A 23858-nucleotide genomic window follows, 5' to 3' on the forward strand; every position below is an offset into this window, starting at 1 on the left:
ATCTCTCCAAGATTCGTTGTACATATCTAGGAGAAACATTCTCGCGTGCTCACCCAGATGACGCAGGGCTCTGTAAGAAATTCCGTCGGGCCCTGGTGCCGACGTGTGTACACACAGAGCTAGTGCTGCCTTGAGTTCATTGATGGAAAATGGGAAGTCCATGCGGGGATCACGTGGTTGCGGACAACTGCTCGAGAGTAGTAAGCTGGTTGCTGCTGTCATTTGGCCAGATAATCTGGCACAGAATTCTTCGGCCACGTCTATATCTGGTCTTTTTTGGGAGAGGGCTAGAGCCTTGAATGGGGACCGCTGAATAGGTTTTGTGCGCAGACCTCGTACCATCCTCCACAAGTGCGATAGAGGTTTACGAGGGTCAAGCGACTCACAGAAAGCAGTCCAACGTTGCGATTCAAGCTTATCTATCCGGCGCTGGATCTTCTTCTGTAGACGTCGAGCGGTCCGCAAGTCTTCTACTGCCCCCGTGCGTCGGTGTCTTCGTTCAGCACGTCGGCGAATCGCTCGAAGTCGCTCTAACTCTATGTCGAATTCCGTTAATTTCGAAGAGCATGTGAGAGTACGCGTAGTGTCGTGTATCGTGCTCTTGATTGCTTCCTCTAAGTCGAGTGACCTATTCGTTTGACACTGCTCTTCCATGCGAGATTGAAATTTTGTCCAATCCACTCTTTGAATGTTATCGCGTACCTTGGAAGGGGATAAACCTTCAATCTTGACATATGTGGGAATGTGGTCACTCCCGTGCGTTTCTATGTCCGGAAACCACCCAGCATGCCTGACGAGGCTTCGTGAAACAAACGCCAAGTCAAGACAGCTGCTATACGTTGAACCACGGAGAAACGTTGGAGTGCCGTCATTTAACAAGAAAAGTTCATTGTCGGAGGCGAAGGACACCAAATTTCTGCCTTTAGCATTGATCTTCCTACTTCCCCAGAGTGTATGATGAGCATTGAAGTCCCCGATGATAACGCACGGGTGGGGAGTTGATGACAGGATGCTTTGTAGTCTTTTATGGTCAAAACGACTTGATGGAGATAGGTAGGCGCCCACAACAGTGACGGTAAGTCTCTTCTTCACTGTAAGACATATATATTGATTGTCGTCGTCATGGGACACCGGCTGATGAAAGTAGGTGAGGTCACGGCGAATAAACATCAGAACCTTGCTGTTTTCAGCAGTTGTAGAAGACATAAATAATTCATATCCGGAGAGTCTGATGGCGTACGGTAAGTTCGGCTCGCAGATGACGATGATGGGAAACATATTGGTGTACACGAACCGACGGAAATCAGCAATGCGTGATCTCAGTCCCCGGGCATTCCACTGGAAAATCGCTGCCTTTCGAACCTCTTCCCTGAACGACAGTGGCTGGTGAGCCATTATCTACTCAAGGGCTGCCAGTACTGGACTCAGAGCGTCCAGTACTTGGAGTGCATTTCTGGCGGTCGTTGTGTGCATGTTGTTTAACAACACGCGAATGGCATTTATTAAGGGTCGCAGAAGAGCAATCACTTGCTGATCTGTATTCCGCAAGTCCTCTGTTGTAGCAGCTTGCCCTGATGAGGGCGGCTTCTGCTGTGGTTCTTCCTCAAGTCGCCTAGGTGTAAGTGGCGGCCATTCTTTGGTAGAGAGAGACCTGCCCGTTTTCTGGTTTCTAACATCTGCATTTGCCAGGCTAGAAACTGCAGCTGGCGGTGTTCCCTGATGTGTCGGCTTACTTGCTGAAGTTGACGTTGTTCGCCGTGAAGACCTCCGACGGCGACGTCGTCTTCGCCGGACTTTTTCAGCGGCTTCTCTGTGGGTTGAGCTGTCTCGCACCATTTGCTTAATAATAGATATCTCTTTCCTTATGCGCGGACACTCTTTGGAAGAAGCACTGTGAGCACCTTGACAGTTAGGACATTTCAATATGGTAGCGTTACAGTTGTCTTCCGAGTGCGGTTCTGCGCATCGGGGGCACACTGCAGAGTTCGTGCAAACGCCCTTCACGTGGCCGATCTTGTGGCAGTTGAAGCATTGCACAGGTCTCGGGATAAATGGTCGAACCTGGTGACGAAAGTGGCCAACCTTCACATAGGAGGGGAGACAGTCACCTTTGAACGTTATTCTCACACAACGTGTGTTACCAAGGCGGCCGACGTTCACAATGACGTTGTCTACACTCGCTGGTTTTATGAGCACAGGAAGGTCTGCGTTAGGGATTTCAGTGTCAATGTCGTAAATGACTCCTGCTACGGTGGCACCATCGGATGGTATGATGGACCTGACTGTGATGTTTCCCAGCTGCGTTACTTGCTGCAGCGTGCTCAGCGCGCTCGGGTTCATCACATCAATTGCCAGGATGTTTCTTCTTGTATTTATCCGTACATCTTTGACCTCGTTCGGCACAGTGTTCTCAAGATACAAGGAGAGCGCTTGCCTGTTCAGCACACGTAGACTGTCGGTAGCATTCAGCGGCACAAACAGGATGGAGTGAGGCCATCGCTGAGGCGCTGTTTTCACGGTGGCCGTACTTGACGCTGAAGATGCGTTGATGATCCGTCGTTTGGCCTTGCGGTACAGGACCGGTTGAAAGCCGTCTTCCGAGGACTCGTCGCCCGATGCGGAGTACAGCTCAGTGTCCTCGCTCTCGCTGGATGTGTTCCCTCGCTTCCTCGAAGCGACGCCGGCGGTTGAACTGGACCCAGACGGCGCCTCGTGAGGTTGTACGTCCATCACCGCAATGTACGGGGTAATAGACCCCACAAGTGCAGCGAAAAGTCCAGAAAATCACAGAGACGAGCAAGATGTGTTCCGCAAGAGAATCACTTCGTCAAAGCTCCTTGGCAGCAATGGGCCTCTTAATACGTGGTCGTCAGAGTGCGACGCCGCTTTCGCGAAGCTCCGTCGTTTGTTGACGTCTCCTCCGATACTACGCCACTACGACCCTACGGCCCCTACAGAGGTACACACGGACGCCAGCGGTGTTAGCCTCGGCGCTGTCCTTGCACAGCGCAAACCAGGGTTCCCGGAATATGTCGTGGCATATGCAAGTCACACGCTTACTAAAGCCGAGACCAATTACACCGTCACGGAGAAAGAATGCCTGGCCATCATCTGGGCCCTTACGAAGTTCCGACCTTATTTGTATGGTCGCCCGTTTGATGTCGTCACCGACCATCATGCGCTGTGCTGGTTGTCGTCATTGAAAGATCCCTCAGGCCGTCTCGCCCGTTGGGCACTTCGCCTGCAAGACTACGACATCCGCGTACTGTACCGCAACGGACGCCAGCATGCTGACGCCGACGCCCTGTCACGCTCTCCCTTGCCTGACGACAATGCCCACGGCTCAGTGTCTCCCCTTGCCATTTTTTCCATCGACATTCAGACAATCGCTACCGAACAGCGCAAGGATCGCTGGATTGCCTCACTGATAGACTTGCTGACTGATCCATCGGCAACACCATCCACTCGCGCGTTGCGTCGTCAAGCCCACCATTTCGCCGTTCGCGACGACCTCCTCCACCGACGCAATTACAGCGGCGACGGCCGCCAGTGGCTTCTAGTAATACCCCGAAGTCTGCGTTCTGACATATGCGAATCGTTCCACGCTGATCCGCAGTGTGCGCATTCTGGGGTATCGAAAACTTACCACCGCATCCGCCAACGGTACTTTTGGCGAGGGATGTACCGCTACGTGCAGAAGTTCGTTCGCTCCTGCATCGATTGTCAGCGCCGCAAAACTTCAACGCACCTGTCGCCGGCAGGTCTGCAACCTCTGCCTTGCCCTGACCGGCCCTTTGGGCGTGTTGGCATCGATTTGTATGGACCACTTCCTCTGACGTCTGCTGGTAACCGCTGGGCCATCGTCGCTGTAGACCACCTCACGCGATACGCCGAAACTGCCGCCCTCCCAGCGGCTACAGCGGGCGATGTGGCCTCCTTCCTGCTCCACCGATTCATGCTACGTCACGGTCCACCTCAGGAGCTACTCAGCGATCGAGGCCGTGTCTTCTTGTTGGAAGTCGTCGAAGCCATTCTAAAAGAGTGCAACGTTGTTCACCGCAAAACTACTGCTTACCACCCGCAGACGAATGGCCTCACCGAACGCTTTAACCGTACGCTCGGCGACATGCTCTCCATGTACGTAGCCGCCGATCACACCAACTGGGATGCCATTCTGCCCTTCGTCACCTACGCCTACAATACCGCCGCTCAGAGCACCACTGGTTTTTCTCCCTTTTTCTTATTCTATGGCAGGCACCCCTCGCACACAATCGACACAATCCTTCCATACAAGCCGGATCGGTCTGAGTGTGCGCCGATTTCTGCTACCGCCCGACTTGCTGAAGAATGTCGCGAACTTGCCAAGACCTTCACTACGCATGACCAAGAGCGGCAGAGGAGCATTAGCGGTGACAGAATCACTTCTGAGCCAACGTTCCTCCCTGGAGCGCTCGTATGGCTCTCGATCCCTACCACTGCACCTGGCCTCTCTTCAAAACTACTGCCGAAATACGAAGGCCCCTACCGTGGTATTGAACGCACATCTCCTGTAAACTATCTGATCGAACCAATCGATCCATCCTCGGACATGCGCCGTCGAGGGCGCGACATTGTAAACGTGGAGCGCCTCAAGGCGTACCATGACCCGCTCATTGTGACAAGTTGTTAGGTCGCCAGGCGGCTCCCTTTTCGCCCCCGGAGTAATTGTAGCGAAGCTTATTGGAACTCTGAAGTGGGTCGTCCTCTCCGGCTATTCTAGTGGGTTGCCCTCTTCGGACAGAGCGCAGCTCGCGCAGAGTCGGCCCCGCCTTGACTGTCGCTGTCGTTCATCTTCGCCGAGTGTCCGCCAATAAACATCTTTATACTATGTATACGTTTCACTCATACGCAAGGACAAGACAGAAATCTGATTACCAGGTCTGGCTCCACAGATCGCGAGCCTGGGCGTCCAGAAAAAAAGGGAAAGGGGGAGTGGGCTGCCTTCTCTCCTGGAATTTCGGATAATATTTTTTAACGTCATAACAATAAGCTACACAGCTGCATTAGCACACTCAGGCCCTTATATCTGTGTGAAACGCTCTTCCGCATTGCGAGCCAACTTTTCACGTCACACACTATTGACTAATCTTGCCGGTCACGGCAGTGAAAGAAAGGCTGCCTAAGCTGGATGCCCCCCACCCCCCACCCCACCGAGGCTCGCTATATTAGGGGGGGGGGATATCGTAGTTTTTATGCATAGCGCAGTGTTACGATAATCTAGACTTCCTTTACACCCCACCAAGCAGAGCAAGAAAACTCAACAAGACAGCGCCACTAAATCTCAGATAAGTGAAATAATATAAAATGAGCGCACACCAATGAAGCGGACGACGAAGTGGGCAGAAATAAAAATAAGTAGCAATAAGCTACAAAGAAAAAAGGAACTTGGCGAAAACGCAAATCTTGAAAAGAAGCCAGAACCTAGCGATTTCGTGCCGGCGTGACTTTACACGCAACAGCAAGAGCGGCGGCACCTTTTCGGTGACGAGCATGAAGAAACGGTGCCAATTTCGTGCCGCGAATGGCTCACTGAAGGAGTACGCGGCATAGACCGGAAGGGACACCCGTTTCGTGCTCAAATCGTCTCGGAAACATTCGGAGCGAGCGAGAGAATGAGCTATACGCGGAGGCGGAGTGCAGCTTCCGAAAGGACCTCGCGCCGTGTCACGACGTGACTGCCGGTCTTAATGATGCGGCAGCGGCAGCAACAACAACAGTGTCAGAAGCGTGTCCCGTGCACATCTGCTTCGGAGCATAGGGCGTCGATATAGCCAGGCCTGTCCCGGTTTCCACGCCATTGTTGCGTACGGTCTCTCATCGTTTTTCGTCGGAAGGCCTATATATGTGGCTGCATGCCTGTCGCAACACGTGGTTGTATGTATATACGTACAGGCTCGTAACGATGTCAAAATAAATAATAAATAAATAAATAAATAAATAAATAAATAAATAAATAAATAAATAACCGGGGCCGAGGTACAAAGTATATTTGGCCTATTATCTTGCTATTGCAAATTAATAAACAACTGTGCCCCTGTTTAGCACGCATATACAAATAATTCACTTATGTAACAACCTCGAAATACCTAAACAAAGACAGAAAAAAAATGCACGGCGGACACCGAAGCCCTCAGGTTCGGTGACCGCTAGTTATTAGACGAAGTTTTCCAATTTGCGAGGCTATAATGTGTTATATTCAGCCCTTCACTACGTGTAGATTTTATGTGAAAGTTAATAAAAAAAGGGCTGTGAAAATATTTCGTGCAGGAAGATCTGCAGGAAGGTCTGGATACCGCATTCGAAGGCTTGATAAATTCCACGCTGAAGAAAAAAAAATCCCATATTTTAGCAGTAAGCCACGCTGTGCACCGCGGCTTTGATGCCTGTCTTATTAGAGTGCACACGACAAGGACTCTTGTTGGAAGATTCTAGCGCAGAGACATGATGCGCTTCAAGACGAGCCAAAAAGAATGTTCATGCTTCTGATCCCATCAAAACGTACTTGTTTCTTTTATATACGATACGTGTGATTCAGAACCCAACTTGGGCAGACACGACATTGTGATCAATTGAAAAGCATGTTGGTAAAATTTGCATTCTGGTCTCTCTACATGTTACTCGTGAGCGGCAACCTCCGCCAACGTATTTGAAACGTATTTCCAGCGCAAGTGAGTATGTGGGACAATTTTACTGAAGAAACTAGCAGATTGAGGCTTGGGCCTAGGCCGCGCGAGCGGCGGTGGCGAGACTCCGTCTCCCAGCCGCCTCTCGGGCTCACTGGATGGCCAATATTTCCAGAGTTCGGCGCACTTATTTTAATTCCACGCGATGACGACGTGCTTTACGGTGTCTCAAAGAACCTAGCATGCGCTGTCGCCACCGTTCGTGCGTAAACGCACATGGAAGTTGGAACAGCACATTCCAGCCAAAATTACGTCAGGATTCTCATGCAAGCTCAAAACTGGAACGCGTACAGCGCCGTGCGCCGAAGATACGCCGAAAAGGCGCTCCTCGTAGCTGCCGCTTACACTGCATGAGGCTACATCTTGCGTAATGACGACGGTTACGCATCCGTGTTCATGCACGCGCGCAACGGCGAATTTACGTTTGGCAAACAAAAGAACACTTTCGGTGGCCAGAAAAAAGCAGAGAAGCGGAAAAAAATGGAAAGTTTGCCTCCCTTTGATTGCACCACGTGCGGTGGTCAGCGTTGCGTGACGTCGTTGAGGAAGCGAAGCAATCGCGAAGACGTACATACATGTATGCAGAGGAAGGCTCCCCGACCTTTCTTCAAACTGCGCGTGCTCCTTCGTGCGATCGAATCGTCGCGCTTTCGATCTTGCTTCCTCTGTTCACCCTTTCGTAACGGCCGCGCACGCCACTATTCGAAACAGACCCATTGTTCATCCTCGCTTCTGCCACCTTCCCCCATGCGTGCTGTTCGCAGTACTCGCTCCCGGAAGGCCAGGCCTGTACATGCTGCCAGAATGCGCGGCTAGGAATGACACGTACGAAGCAACCACCACACAGGCTGAAATTACCGGTTTATTTCTGTCTCGGTGTAACTATAGGCGTTGTTTGTACAGCCACTTTTACGACAAATGTGAAGTGGCTCGGGCATATGGTCGAGGAAGCTGCTGCGAAATTCGTTCGTGAATTAATTTGTTACTTAATTCGCTTGGAAGTGTACGTTCAGATGCACGCGTTGCGGCGGACAGACCGACGTTCGGAGCACCGCGACTACTGCGTGCATTTGTCTATGCAGCGCAGTAAATAACTGACGAATTAAATTAATAGTACTACCCTAATAACTAACTAAGCAGCTCCTTGGGGCGGTCACTTCCACTGTGACAACGCATGTTTTGCCGATAAGTGAAATGAGGTGGTTGCACTGTTACGAGGTGTTCGATAGTGTTCTACGTAGCGCTGCTAGAGATGAAGGTGAAGAAAGCACGAAAGGCGACGTTCACTGATCTTCTCGTATGCGCAATTCTTGGCCAATCCCCCAGTGCAGGTTAGTTGATTGTTCCTCAGTTGCCAAGCAACTGAGGAACAGTACAGGTAACAGCTATATCGGAGGGGCATCATCATCATCATAGTCGTCGTCGTCGTCTTCTTCTTCTTCTTCTTCTTCTTGCCTTCCGAGTGCTCTAGTGTATATACCTTGAAAACATATATTATGCAACATCTTTTCGTAACAATATCAATCCGAAGCCTAGAGCTTGTTTCTCAGACCGTATTGCTTTGGCGTGAGAATGAATGAATGAATGAATGAATGAATGAATGAATGAATGAATGAATGAATGAATGAATGAATGAATCATGTGCTATTTCCTAATATGACCGCTTAGTCGACTGGTAAATGAAATAAGGACATTGTATTAAGCTGGCTAGATACCTTAGCCAATGATAAGCCCTGATATAGACCAAAGAAATCTAATCTTTCCTAAATCTATGTTTTAATACAGTTAACTAGATTATCCTGGTGCAACTTCGAAGCTCTGCAAATGCAGCGTCATCTCGATAAAGAACGCTACATTTAACACTTAAAATTACTTCCTGCGTGTGCAACAAAGGCATTGAAGTAAAAAAAAAAACAAATAAAAACAAACGGTAGATGATATTGCAGAAATAATCAGAAAGAAAGAAGTTGATGGTGGAGTGTCAGAAGACCAAAATTTGCAACATCAGCAGTGTTCCTTATTGTTGCAGCAAAAAAAAGAAATAGAAATCAGAAAGAAGGAAACGTACAAAGAAAGATGAAAATACTGGATGAGAGAGGAGATGCGTTGGGGACCGTGCGCAAAACAAAGTGAAAAAGGAAAGGTGGAAAAACCAAAAAATTTTCTTTCGGTTATCTGGCGCATGGCCCCAGGGATCACACCTGCGGCGGTCGTGCATCCTTGATTTTTCGGTACGTGACCATTCGGCGAATGCGTGCGGAACGTTCTGTTTCAAACCAGGCGGCGCCAGCTTTCCGCATCTATGTAACCGTATACCGCGGGGCCATTCAGGTCAGGACGGTTGTCTTTAACGAGCCCGCCGAAGCGAAACGTGCATTGGAAACTCGACTGCCCTTGTGGCTCATTCACACTGAAGGCGGCGCGACAAAGTTGGTCACAAAGCGTCCAGTCGCAAATTGTCACTAATTGTCACCTTGGTTTGAAAAGCGATTTTTCGTGGTAAGTCGCTTGCTGCTCGATTTCTCAGTCGCATTTGACGGGTCCATCGTCTGATTGGTTCAGCACATCTGATTCGTTCATCATTGGGGGGTTGCATACATGTACACAGGTGAAGAGAGAGAGGCAACACAAACGTAATTAAACGATAGAACACCACAAGCCAGATGGGCAGACGAAACGACAAGCAACAAAAAGCCGACTCTCCCAGAACCCGTGACAGCGAACATGGAAGCGTTCACGTACAAGAGCCAGACGCACCACGGAGTGTGAACCCAGACAGGGCACTCCCTTCTTCCCATTGAAAGAAGTTGGTTAGGTGGGGCAGTCTGGACAGTGAACTTCAGCAAAGAAAACGTGTGTTCTTTTGTACGTGAGCGTGTAGTAGCCTACAGTCCTTTTCATTATATCCTTACTCATTTGTGGGCCTCAATTATTTCCAACCAGTTAATCAGGAAAACAGATAACAACAAACGCTGTAACCTGCGTTACGGTTACATAGATGCGGCGTTTGTGTAGTCACGTTGCCTTTAACAGAAGAGGAGTACGAACGTGAGACTTTTACAGAAGAGAAGAGGCTGAAAGCGTGGCCGCGTGCGCCTGCGATATTCCAAGCTGCAAAGGCACTGTTACTTTTTGTGAGGCGAGCCGGCATGTGTGACTGCTCCCGATGAGCTGCACGATGGAACCCCCACTTAAAGGGACACTAAAGAGAAACAATGAATTAGTTTAGATTGATAAAGTCTGCTCGGAGAACTCTTGTGTAGCTTATTTCACCACCACATGTTTATTATTAGAGGAAAAAAACCAAGTTCAAAGTTTCATTTTTAAATTTCGCGCCGAACTTTGTAATTCGTGACGTAAAAGATTTCAAAGAGCATTTAACGTATTTTGGCGCCACTGGCTCGACGAAATTTCCCCAAACTCGTTATGCCAAGTCTCTGGCCCCTCAGAGGACAATGTACTTCGATTTAACCGATTAGGAACTACGTAGGCCCAAGCAGGCCCCGTCAAAAATATGTGACGTCATGGCAAATGGTGCGGGAATTCCAAGGTGGCGTCGCCACCTGTATTTTCTTTTTGCGCGTTTTCTCGCTTGTTAAGCGTCTTCTCGCAGCAAGCGTGGTGTTTTTGGTATCGTGGAAGACTACTTTACTAGTGCGAGGAAAATCGTTTTGCTCTATAGTGTCCCTTTAAGATGTACTTGTGGGCTAGTTAGTTGGTCATATTCACGATAAACGGCAGCGCACATCGGGTTAAGACACATACACGAAACCCCCACTGCCCTTGTGTGCGTCAATGCTCGAAACTTACGCAAGCAATGCATGGGAGCGACCATATCAATACAAATTCCCGCAGTGCTCAGATCTTGCGTCCGCAGCGGATGCGCGCCATCTACTTTGGACGTGCCCTTGAACAAAAAAGGCAGCCTGCGGAATAGATGTACATACATAGTTTTCTTTCCTTTTTCTTTCCCCCCCTATCTTCCTTTCCCCAATGTTTCCCCTTCCCCAAATGAGCAGGCAGGCGTTGTGCCCTTTTAGGTGGCAGTTGTCAGCCTGTTCCCTCCCTATTTCCTCTGTGTCTTCGTGTTTTCTATGTATTCAAACCAAATAAATAAATAAATAATGGCTGCTTTTCGACTTACTTAATGATATATTACGCTGCGTGGCGATTCAAGCGAAGCAAAAATACAATATACATCTCTTTCCCACATTACCTCTCCCTATCTCTCTCTGTCTCTTTCTCTCGAAACGCTAAACTACACAGAGTTGAATTCGAGGACCTGAATGACATGCTGCAGTCGTCGCTGTTTGCCAGAGAACCATTTGTAACATATTCGCGTTGGCAAGTCTCGGCGGGGGTTTGTCTGCAGGTCTCGTCTTTCGCGTGCGGAGAGCAGCAAGCCGCTAGCAGTTTCCGGACTGTAAGCACATCAATCGCGTTTGTCCGTCCGTGCGAGCGCGTACGTGCTCGGCGCCACGCCCTGTGTAGAGATTCCACACTTTCAGGCGTGCTCTACACTCGTGTCTTGAACGCGCACGGTTTTTTCGACATGGATGGCAGTGCTCGTGATAAGGCGCAGGAATGCCTGCAACGCTATACGTTCCTTCTTCAGCCATCTTAGCCGCACGCCGTGCTGATCCTCGCGAGCTGGCAGGGCAATGGAGGCTCACGCGCTTGCTGATCTCGGCTCAAACGGGTAACACGATATCGAAAACGAAACGCGAACCGCTGGACGCCAGTGCAGAACGGCGCGACGTTCTGTCGCCGATGCGGAGGCACGTTCTATCGCCACAAAAGACGCTTCACCTTCACCGGCCGCCACGCGTGCCTTCACGCGACTTCCGTGCCTTCCGCGTACCTCAAGGTCCTCATACCGCATTGTAGCGCTTTTTACCTGAGCAGAAAATTGGCGAGAGGAAGAGACGGAGAGAGAAACGACGGGTGAAAGGTGGCGATATATTATATTAATCAGATGAGAATTTCCGTTGATCGCGCCGGCGGTCAAATGGTTAGAGCGTCCGCCTCCAATGCAGGGGGCACTAAATACCATGCGCAGTGCCGCCGGGCACCCACCCGCTTCACGGTACCATGGCGCATGCGCCCTTCCCCTAGCGGGAAAGTCGCGAAACTCGCCCCGCCAAGGTGGTCTAGCGGTTATGGCGCACGACTGCTGACCCGAAGGTCGCGGGATCGATTCCCGGCCGCGGCGGCTGCATTTCCGATGAAGACGAAAATGTTTGAGGCCCGTGTACTTAGATTTAGGTGCACGTTAAAGAACCCCAGGTGGTCGAAATATACGGAGCCCTCCACTAAGGCGTCCCTCACAACCACATCGTGGTTTTGGGACGTTAAACCCCAATTATTATTATTATTATTATTATTATTATTATTATTATTATTATTATTATTATTATTATTATTATTATTATTATTATTATTATTATTATTATTATTAATGTCGCGAAACGCTGTGGTAGGGTATCCGCACGCCTTTTGGTCTCGGAGGCTTTTACTCTGGCGATCCCGGTTGTCCCGGATCACTCCGCAAAGCTCTTGGGACGAATTGAAACAGCTTTCGCGTCGTAAATGACCTATGACATTGGTTGTCCATCTTGGTTAAACATGTGTCCAGCATCATGATTTTCTGGAACTTTGTCTTGCGAGCGATTCTATCGTAACAGCCTTTTGTCAATACCCCCCCCCCCCTTTTTTTTGTCTCTTTTGCTTTATGTTGGTAGGTTGGTAGTACATTGTCGCCATGCTTCAAGTAAAGTGTCGGTGAGATGTCTCCAAGCTGACGGCGAACATTAGATCATTCAAGGAATGCCTTATCTACCAAGTCTGAGTCCCACAAGCTAACACCCATAGGAGGGGTCATTGCAAGGGTGTCCTCGTTCGCTGAGGAAGTGAACTATATGCGCGAAAATACGGCACACGTTTCGCTGCGACGCCTCTCCATGGGCGGCTCGCCACTTGCACGCACGTTGTATATCGTGAACGACTACGGGGAGCGGCGAGAGCACAAGGCGACTTGTGTAACGGAGATGCGACACGAAGAGAACGGGTTTCTTCATTTCTGACTCTGACAGCTGCGCGGAGGATTCCCTGGCGCCCGTGCACGGAACACGCACCGAGATAGCACGACTCCAACGGCCACACGAACACGTGCGCCTCGCCCAACGAGATGTTCTCACGCACCTCCGGAAGGCGCAGCGCTCGCAACACTGTACAAGCTGAGACAGGACATCTCGCGTGCCTAGCCTGTTTGATGTTCACGTTACTCTCTCGTGTTTCTGATAAGCGTAAGCGCGTTTGATAAGTCGCTGCAAGAACATTCCTATGGCTACTAGTGCCTGTTTATTCATCTTCAGTGCGCGTAAATACTGGTAAGCAACACTGACCAAACATCTTGAAATGTACAGAAAGAGAGGGACGGAAAAACGGGGAGTTTGACCGGAGGTGATTTAATTTGGCTGTCCTGCAAAAGGAAGTCTCGTAGAAAGAGAATATAGTATAAGAAGGATGTGTTCAACATTAGGTGGAGCACGCATTCATCCGGAAAGTGTCTTGTTTGCAATTTGTCAGACGGAGTCTTCCTTTGGTATGTAAAGCACCGCGAGGGCCAAGTGAAGTGCTCTACATAGCAAATTTCTTTATATTGAATGTTATCCATAAAATCTGACACATTCTATACGCATGCAGAAGAAAGATAGCCCTGTTTTGAATGCCCAAGCTGGAGCTTAGGCTAGCCACGTTTGTAATTCTTTCAATTAGAGCGGGCTCCAATCGGTCAATACCCTTTACTGAACGTTGCCAATGACGGTAAGTGCAACAGCGACCAAAATGTGGCAAGGAACTTCTATAGTTTCGTATTCGAAACCTTTCCTCACTTTTGACTTCGGGTAACCGAATGACAGTCAGCATCGCAATAAAACAAAACGATTAGCATTCCGAAAATGACCGACCACACGCACACGGGCCTATTGCCAGGCGTAAGCGAACCAAGACAAGCTAGAACGAAAGCAAGCTCGAGGAGAGAGACACGCTAATGAGACGCTGATAGTGGCACGCCCAAATGCCGCGCCGACGCGAAAAGGAAAGCATCAACTCTGGAATCCTCTGAGATCTTGCACGAATCAAGGGCGAGTAGCACGCAAAGCCTCTCCGCTTAGTACGCGGTAGGATCAGCGTCCCGACAATAGGTGCCCTTCATTAAAACACGACTTCCGCGTAGCAATGCTGCGGCCGATAAGAAGTGTCGTGAGGACACGGGCCTAGCATTGTGCTTCCTGTATGTACGGTGTTTGTAGTCAGCGACGTTGGAGCTCAAAGTTCGATAGCTTGGCTCCGTGATTAGAGTGCTCGGAACGTATCAGCATCCGAATCCGTGCGTCCTCTTCTCATGCTATCTATGTGGCAGCACCTAAAGATATTGGTTAACGTGCGCAAGAGATAGAGTGTTAATACCGGAGCTTTTAGGAAAGCTTTTTTTCTTTGGGGGTATTGATCATCATTATTGCTCTCTCTCCCCCCCCCCCCCCCCCCCCCTCGAAATTTTGGTTTTACCGCGAGCCGCCCACCTGTAGTATCAAGTACTGGCTTTCACGAAATGTGCTGTAAAATTTATTTAATAATTCCCGTTCAGGGAGCTGCATACAGAAGCCGCTGGATTCTGAGCGCGGTGTCATGCGGAAAAGTTTGTGTGCTGAGTTTTCAGAGCACGGTATAGAAAGTCTCCGAGGGACGAAATGAATCCCTGAAACACTGCAGTGGTGTCTATGTACTTCCCACAACACGGAGCGCCCACGGCATAGATAAAAGAATAGATAAATCCCTAGGAATTCTATCTATGTCTGCCGGTGGTGTTGCTGGAAACGAAGGGCTCTCTTTGGGTAACTACCCCGTACCGATGCACCGCAAGTGACGACTACATAGGTCTAACGAATAAGCACAATGATGTAATATGTCGCTGTCGTAGTTGCGAGTCTGTTCCCCCCTATCCCCCCCGAGCATCACTTCTGCGCGAACCCATTCATCTACCGCATACGGGCACACACGTTTGGGACGCTATATGGCACACACGGAATCCTATATTTTAGTAACAACTCGGCACCCTACGCGTCTCCCCGGTTCTATCAGCACCGGAAACCGGTACTACGACGAAGAAGCGCGTGTAACCCTTCGCTGCACGTTCCTAAATCGGCATTGGTGAGCAGGCCGGATACAAGAGCACGGGAGGGACCCAGGCCACGCGACGAGCTATGCGGGCAAGCCACCACCACCACCACCGCGGCCAGCATTCACCGCGCCACTCTCGCAAGGTCGAGGCCGTTTCACTTGGGTGGGAGTCGGGACGGTTGCCCCGCTCGATTGCAGCCGACTCCCTCGCCGGACGTCCCGGCCGTGCCGCGGCCTTGCCGAATTCCGCCTGCGTGCTGCATCGTAATTTGGCCGGCCGCCGCCGCTCCCGCCAGATCGGCTGCTCAGATTCGGCTGGCCTGGGCAGGGTGGGTAGGAGGAGGAGGAAGTGTTGCGGCCCTCTGGCCGGACAAAAGAGATCGCTCCGGCCTCCCCCTTTCCCGTGTACACACCCTCCCTTTAACTTTGTGTACGCTCGGGCGAGATAACGGGCCCACGCGTCACTTTCCGGTGCTTTTCTTTTCGAAAAGGGGCAGCTGCCCAGATAACGGTCACCGCTCTCGCGAGGTGTTTCTTTCCGCCGACCGCGGGTGACAGCTAATACGATGACTATTGGCGCACGGCCCTCCGACATATACAGAGCGCTCATTGCGAGCATGGCATTTTGCGACAGACTTATAGGAAGCTTTGGAAATAGCGCGGTGACATAGCATAAGCGGAAGCTACTGGCCACGCGCTAATACAAAAGGGTGTCCTGAGTTTCATGCACGTGTACTTCTATCGACGCTGCATTCTGTTGAGAGGTAGTGCGCTTAACTCGCTTCGAGGCAAGCAAGTCGTTTGCGTACGTTGTAGCTGAACGTTGAAGAAAACACGGCATCCCGTTTACGTTCGCCCACGCGATTCGTTCGTCCATCGCGCCACCCGCGTTGCGACCCATTCTTATTTTCCACTCAGCGATTATAAAGGCACCAGAGAGGTCACGAGCAATCACTCGCAATTATTTTACACGGAAGAGTTCAACCCCTTCTTCTTCCACCCACGTCATCTATAGAAAGCGTACCAGCCGTGCCAGGGCCGTGGAGGTAAATAAACTGAGCCATTGCAGCTCGGTCCGCTGGCAACCGAGTAGGAGTCATTTTTATTTTTTGTCTCAGAGGGCAAACCGAGGGAGGAGTTCCTTTCGCATTTCATTAAATCACCCCTTTCGCTCTGGTACGTGTACCACACTCCCTACACCAATGACGCGTAGGTATAACGCACATCTGGCCGCGCAGTTTGCACTGAGCAGGAAATGCAGGTCGCATAGTTCATCCCGACCAATGGTCGCTTGTTCTAATATTTTTCTGCGGCGACTGCACACATGCGGGCCATAGCACTGTCCCATCACCAAGTGAAGTATGACGTGGACTAGACGAGAGACTGCCCAGTGCGCCTTGAGCGTGTTTTCATGTGTGGCGTGCGGCTGTTAATCGCGATCAACGGGTGGGGGCCTTTAACAAAACGAAGCGAGCGGCGCCGTCTTCTCACTCTCAGCGCTAACTCCAGCGGTTGTTTGCGCGAAACCGCTTCGGTCCTTCCTCCGCGAAGAACGAATCGCTTCGCGTGTCGTTGAGGCCTACAACTCATTGTGAGTTCCACGTGTGTGCGTGTGAGTGCGGGAACGGAGCCAAGAGAAGAAAAAACCAAAAGACGCGCGACCCGCCGCCGAAGAAGCCGGCAGTGTCTGGCAGCGAGAAAGGCGTCGGCGTTAGCGCCGTATATCGACGAAACGTTCGCGAGGCACGGCTCGGATGCCTTCGTGACTGGTCGTCGACCCGGCCGGCAGCGCCGCGTTCGCGGGGAAGTCGGGCGCCCCACCGCCGCCAAAGCAGCAGCAACAGGAGCAGATTGGAGGAGGAGAGGCAAGCCGCCAAGTATAGGCATGCGGCATCGGAACAATCGCTAGCGTGGCGAGTTAACGGCGGTAGCTCGGAGGCTCGTGGTGCGGCGCTTAAAGAACGGCGAAACGATGCGTTAAAGGAAAAAACCACTATTCTGTATTCTACCACAGACGGAGCGATTTCTCTGGACCGAAATGACCTTCACTCACTCACTCACTCACTCACTCACTCACTCACTCACTCACTCACTCACTCACTCACTCACTCACTCACTCACTCACTCACTCACTCACTCACTCACTCACTCACTCACTCACTCACTCACTCACTCACTCACTCACTCACTCACTCACTCACTCACTATCCACGTAAACTTCCACACCTCGCTTTCGCACGTAAATAAACTCTCGACCAATGAAGGAATGACCGAGAACTAACTAACTAACTAACTAACTAACTAACTAACTAACTAACTAACTAACTAACTAACTAACTAACTAACTAACTAACTAACTAACTAACTAACTAACTAACTAACTAACTAACTAACTAACTAACACTGTTGAGCCGGCGTGTGTGGTCAGCCAGTCAGTCACATAAGGCCTTTAAAACGTACCATATGTGGATTGATCAAAACCAGCATGTGAGATCAAGATCCAGAACATTACAGAAGAGATCAAGATGAATAGCTTACGAATAAGCGAGAGAGAGAGAGAGAGATTATAACCGAAAGGCAAGGAGGTCAATGAGTCCGAGCCCGGTTGGCTACGCTACACTGGGAAAGGAAAAGAGAACTGAAAGATGAGGAGGAGGAAAGTTTTTCGCAGACATTCACAAACACACAAGATTTTCATCGCCCATTACGAGTGACGCTGCAATGGAACTACGAACTGTAAGAAATGTACGAGTAGTATGTGGTGAAATTGTACATATATGTTTTCTCTTTCTTTCTTTCTTTCTTTCTTTCTTTCTTTCTTTCTTTCTTTCTTTCTTTCTTTCTTTCTTTCTTTCTTTCTTTCTTTCTTTCTTTCTTTCTTTCTTTCTTTCTTTCTTTCTTTCTTTCTTTCTTTCTTTCTTTCTTTCTCGTTCTCTAAGTACCATTTGCTCGATTGCGAACCACTGTCCTTACCACAGCAGGGACTTCACAGGAGTGTACTTGGAGCCACAAGTGCATTCAAATTGCAGATAAAAAGAGCCCCTCGCGTATGATGCTCTTTTTGTTTAAATCTTTCTGTGCGTGTCTTCTATTCCGAATATTCAGATACGACTGTTGCCATTTCTCGACTACGAGTAGCAGTACTATCAGTAAACTCAAACGAAACATAGGGCGACGTGACAGTACAGAAGAACCGAGGCAATACAAAAATGAGGAATTAATAGCTAAGTAGCCCCATTAGAAAAAAAATGATTAGAATGTAGTACTTGTGGAACTAGATCATTACAATGCCTTATCAGGTTAACCTGAAGTATTATGTGTGCCTATACTAAACTGATCCGGTATTGTGGCAGCGTACCAATACTACAAAAAACTGACAGGGTCCCTTACGCATTCGCCTATAAGACGACTCGAAGGCGAAACCCATTCGGTGTAGCTATTTTACCATGCACTTTATATCGCGCGAAGGCTTTATAATATGTTTTATCCGGTCTCTTTCCGTTTACTGTAATGGAGTAACATTTCCGGTCTATCAGTGGTTCCTAGAGCTATAGAGAAATCGGTGATAAAGAACTGAAAATAAATGCACACACTAGAACGCATAACATTAAATTAAAAAAATGCCGAGCAAGACGTTCACCTTGTTAGTGCCCTTTCACCGACCCGCTAAATGCTATGCTATACAGTAACTGACAACCTATGAATTACAAATAGGCTTCCGCAAAATGGACCACACAGCCGATTTGTCATCGTCATCAGCCTGACTACGCCCATTGCTGGGCAAAGGCCTCTCCCATGTTTCTCCCATTAGCCCGGTCCATACTGTATTCCTGGTCTTGTGCTGTGCACAGTCGATTACGGTCGCTAATTTCCTTGATGTAAAATGCGTTAGCCTGTTTGAGATTGTAATCTTACCGTAAAAAACTATCTTTGTGTCCCTGGTTTTCGGATGAAACTTGAACACCCGAGCAAAATACATTAGCGTTCAGCCAAAGATACTAGAGAGAGAGAGAATAAGAATAAAAGAAAGGCGGGGAGGTTAACCAGGGCTGAGCCCGGTAGGCTACCCTGCACTGGGGAAGGGGGGAGGAAAGTTAGAGAGGAGGAGGAGAGAAAAGTCACCGTTTCAGCCGACGTAACAGTTCCGCTTTTGACATCACAAACGGCGAATCAGTCCGGTATCCTTGAGAAAAGGCAACAGCGCTTCCGTTGCCTTTCGGAACTGTGATGGGCAGCCCCATGGTCCTAATATTTTCGCGACAGTGAAAGCGCTTCCGTCCATTTGATTTAGTGCAGTGCTGAGGGGAAGCCTCTCGGTTGCGCATGTCGGGCAGTAACACAGAAGGTGCTCAATAGTTTCCTCAACGGCACAGTCATCGCACTCGGCGTTGTCGGCCATCTCTATCTTAAATGAGTAGGCGTTGGTGGACGCTACACCCAGACGCAGACGGCACAACACTGTATCTTCGTCCCGGGAAAGACCAGGTAGTAGCCGCAGTCGTAGAGATGGGTCGAGAGAATATAGTCGATGGTGTGTGAACTGTGATGTTTGCCACTTTTGCAGTGTCATGTCCTGCGCCAGCTTACTTAGGTATCGAGCCGCATCAATCCTAGATAACGGTATAGAAACAAGGTTCGTCTCTACATGTGCTTTTCTGGCAGCTTCATCGGCGAGGTCGTTGCCGGAGATACCACAATGACTTGGTATCCACTGAAACACAACGTTGTGTCCTCTTTCAGTCGCATAGTGCAGCATTTCTGCACCCGTCCGCTGTCGGTTATGACTAACGACCTTGATACTCAGCGACAACATTCAGGATTTATTACAAGCTTCACGCAAAAAGTCGGTGTGAACCTGCCTTTTTACCCCTGTAAGAGAGTCGTACTGGGTGGAGTCCAATCTCAGCCAATATGTTATTGTTCTGTTAATATAAACACTAGGCTTACCGGAAATTGAGAGTGCTTTGCTTATAGCTAAAAGATACTAATTTAGCTATAAGCAAAGCACTCTCAATTTCCGGTAAGCCTAGTGTTTATATTAACAGAACAATAACATATTGGCTGAGATTGGACTCCACCCAGTACGACTCTCTTACAGGGGTAAAAAGGCAGGTTCACACCGACTGTTTGCGTGAAGCTTGTAATAAATCCTGAATGTTGTCGCTGAGTATCAAGGTCGTTAATCATAACCGACAGCGGACGGTTATAATCCACGACTCCTTATATACAGTACTGCTACAATATGGCAGCTACGATGACATCAACGTAGCGTATATTAACTGCTGCGGGTAAGCTGTTTCGACGTCAAAGACGTTATTCTCATCTGTGTCAACAATGACAGAACCCGCGTGCGATGTAATGATAAAATGTGCGTGTGACGTCATGAATCCAGCGACCCACTTAGCTGGTACTACAACATGACGGCTGCAATGACGTAAATGCAAGCCAGTGCAGGCGCCTTGCGTATGCATCTCTGCCGTCGTGTACGCACTTTTCACCTCCGAACATGCTAAAACAAGACGCCCAGTTTCCGATCCCAGCATGCATGGACATAGGCAAACACTGTGTTTGGTGCATCTTAGTTTGTCTGTCCATGTTTTGTTAAATTTTTCGCTCCTGTTCTCAAGATCATGTACAACGAACTAGACCGCCAGTATACCACCAAAGCAAGTTCATCTATAGAACATCCACTTCCTGATAACAAAACAGGGGTGCTTCCCAGCGACTTTGCATGCCGCGCTGCAACTTCGTAACCGGCGACTGCACTCCGAAGGAACGGCCATCGGCCCCGCTGGACCGTCCTTGACCGACCTTTCCATCGGGCCAGCCGAACGGCTTGGCCCGAGGCAGCACCATGGGAAGGGGAGGGATGCCCCGCCCTCTAGCTGGCCGCCGAAGCACCACGCGGCCGCGCAATGTTACATGCGAACGGACGCCCACCGAAGGCAGGCATGCAGGCCGCAGGACCGCCGTGATTCAGACGGCCGGCAGGGGGGGAGGCGGCTAACAACGCTTGGCAACGGGATGATAAGACCCCCTTGTAACCAGCCCCAGTGCACTCCAGATGCACTGCAGGTTCCTTCTTCCGCCATCGAAGCTGCTACGCGTCCGCTTCATGGCCTGAATCCTAATTCTGCGCGATCACAATTAGGCAAAGCGCGACCTTCACAATAGCCATGCAGCCGCGCCGGTTCATAGAAGGGCGCAGGCGACGGCTGGCACGGGTGCGGCGAGAAACTATGTTGGTGGGTCTAAAGGGGTACCGAAGGTAAACATCGTGTAATAGCGATGGAGTGGACGTGCGCTCTTTCGAAACTCTCTCGCCTTTTTTTTACTTTTGTCTTTTAGACTGCGTTCTTCCCCTCGTCTCAGGCACGTTGCATGTGGGCCGCAGATTCCTGTCTCGCTTCGCTCGGGTATCTCTTCTACTAAATCATCAATTTCCCCAAGTGTGGGAAACAATGCTACCCGTACGGCGTTTGTGCAAATAGCTGGTGTTATTATGTGTCGTTTGAGTTCCTGCAGCTTTACAAGGTGAAGAGAGAAAAAGGGAGAAAACGAATAGCAAGGCAGGGAGGGAAATTAAGGGACTTTTCTGTATAACTCTAGAGACCTTTCTGCCACCTAGAGGGGCACTACGCTTGCCTACTCTTTCGGGACGAGGGAAGAGACAGAGGAAATTAATATAGGAGAAGAGATAGAGGAAAGAAGGTTGGAAAGGAAAGAAAAAAAATGACGCAGACTTGGACAAAAATAAATAAAAACAAACAAAAAAAAGTCTATAAATGGGTGGCCAGGTCTGTTTGGCGCATAAAACTCAGCAGAGCTCGATGGGTCTGGTCGCACACTCTACTGCGGAAGAGCGGTTAGCTGTGCCTGGGCACGAGGCTTGGAGGCAAAACACAGCTCGAGCGTGCGCGTGTGTCCTTAGAAAAACGTTCGATGATTTCATGTGCATAGTTTCGATGTACTACATACACAACTATGGGGGAACAGTGAGCTGTAATAGTAGTGGTTCTTGGGGAAAAGGAAAAGGGCGCTAATTTCTGTCTGCCCATTGGCGACACGGCTAAGCGCCCTGTAGGGGTAGGGGGATGGGGATAAAAAGAAAAGTAGAAAGGAAAGGGAAAGAAGTGATAGATAGTCGGCAAGCAAGAACGACGAAGAGAGAAGAAGACAGGAAAGATGGGGAGCCGGTCACAGGAGTTCACGGACGGGACCACGATTCAGCCAGGGGCACGATACACGTCGGTGACGAGGCGGCGAAGGCCCCGTCGATGAGAGGCGCACGGCATGGCGGTCGAGGCAGCCGTCACGGGCGTCGATCAGCGAGAGGCACGAGGAGAAGTGAGCTGTCCCTAACGAAGATGTGGGATGAATGCCAGTACAGACAACGACGGGAAGGTGAATCTGTTTAGGCCGAAAGGTAAACGATTCAAGGTTACCCTGTAGGTTCTCTACTTGACAGTGGGAGATCTCTAGGCAGCTGTGCCCAAGAAGCGCGTGTAGTCATGAAACTTGGCTCCTCTCTTTGAGGGAAAAATTTAGAAGCCTAAGCATGACCAGAAGAAAAACGAAGGGCAAGAAAAGAGGATCACTCGCAAATGCTTTTATTCGCAGGAGAACAGCAGAACATATATAAGCCGCACCACACATGCTGTTTGATGTGCGGTGATAAGGTGAGACAGTGCTCTTTGCGCATGTGTGGTGCGGCTTATACATTTCCTGCTGTTCTCCTGAGATTAAAATCACTTGCGAGTAGCGCTCTATCCTTGCGCTTCGGCTTTCTTCTGGTGGTGCTTAGGCGTCTAAATTTTTTTCCCCTTCAAAGTTATGTACCAACTATCCCAGCGACAAGTCCTTCTAAGTTTGGTGCCTCTCGATGATCGCGAATGTTTAGAACAAAAGGTGAACCACTTAGAGTATTTTATGTACTCCGCGTTAAAGAAAAAAAAAAGAAAAGGTGAACGATTTACAGCACTGCACAGTACTCTGCTATGTGAAGCTTCCACGTGTCCAATGCGTTACAGTGGAGCTGTGTTTATAAATAAAAGAGAGAGAGAAAAACGATTAGGAGTACTATACGTATATATGCTGCTATAAGAATACGCTTAACGCCTGCCCTATTTGAGTGCTTATAAGCTTTCTTGGGCTGCTATTAGATGCTTTTAGCTGAGAGTCGCTTGCGCTCAGACCCACGCAGATGTAGCGTCCAGAGAGAGTGCAGGGAACTGCATAGGTATCCCGTTTTTGACGAGGGCGTCTTGTCGAGACGTGGTCAGGCCCCGGAGACTGAGCGCCAGTTTCGGGTTCAAGGAACATTCACGCTCGTAGCGGTTGCCGGGCATCCTAAGATCTGGTTGAGCGAAGTGAGGTTTACGTGCATTTATTGTCTTTCACGAGTTTTTACAAATAAAGAATTTTGATTGTACTGTAAAGAACTCTTTCTTTGTTTATTTGCCTTTTTATTTCTTTTTTTTTGTGAATTCTAAATCGGACGAAGCGCGGGAACTGTTGGACTTGTTTTCGTAGCGCTTGCCTCCGCTCACCCTTGCCACTAGCTCAGCGATATCACAAGTCGGATCGCGCTCGGTTATCTCGCTCGGTTGGCATGCCAAGTATGAATACGGGAAAGGTGGCTAAATCGGGGCATCACATGTTTTGTGCGGCTCTGTGGTGCGTTAACCCAGGGATTTCCAGTTCCGGGAAGGTCTTCAGGTTTCATAGTGACAACGGGTCAGCACAAGTATTTTGGTCTATTGTTTGAGCAGGTATTCATTTTGCATGAGTACACGAGTAAATCCATTTCTCTGCAAGCCTGACTGGACTGACATAAGCGCAGTGTCAGACTAATTCATCATGATGACAGCATACCTGTTGCCGGCAAAATACGTTTAATGAAATGATTGAATGCGCGTTGGTTCGGCGACACAGCTTGTTCATCTTTTACTTTTG

At 49.4% G+C, this 23858-nt stretch overlaps 1 protein-coding gene across 2 annotated transcripts in view; it reads right to left on the minus strand.

The window, feature by feature from the left end:
• Positions 1 to 23858, minus strand: part of LOC119396251 (rho GTPase-activating protein 20) — a 666225-nt gene that overhangs the window by 359163 nt on the left and 283204 nt on the right. The window lies entirely within an intron of this gene.

This window comes from Rhipicephalus sanguineus, chromosome 6 (genome assembly GCF_013339695.2).
Source record: "Rhipicephalus sanguineus isolate Rsan-2018 chromosome 6, BIME_Rsan_1.4, whole genome shotgun sequence".
Lineage (NCBI taxonomy): Eukaryota > Metazoa > Arthropoda > Arachnida > Ixodida > Ixodidae > Rhipicephalus > Rhipicephalus sanguineus.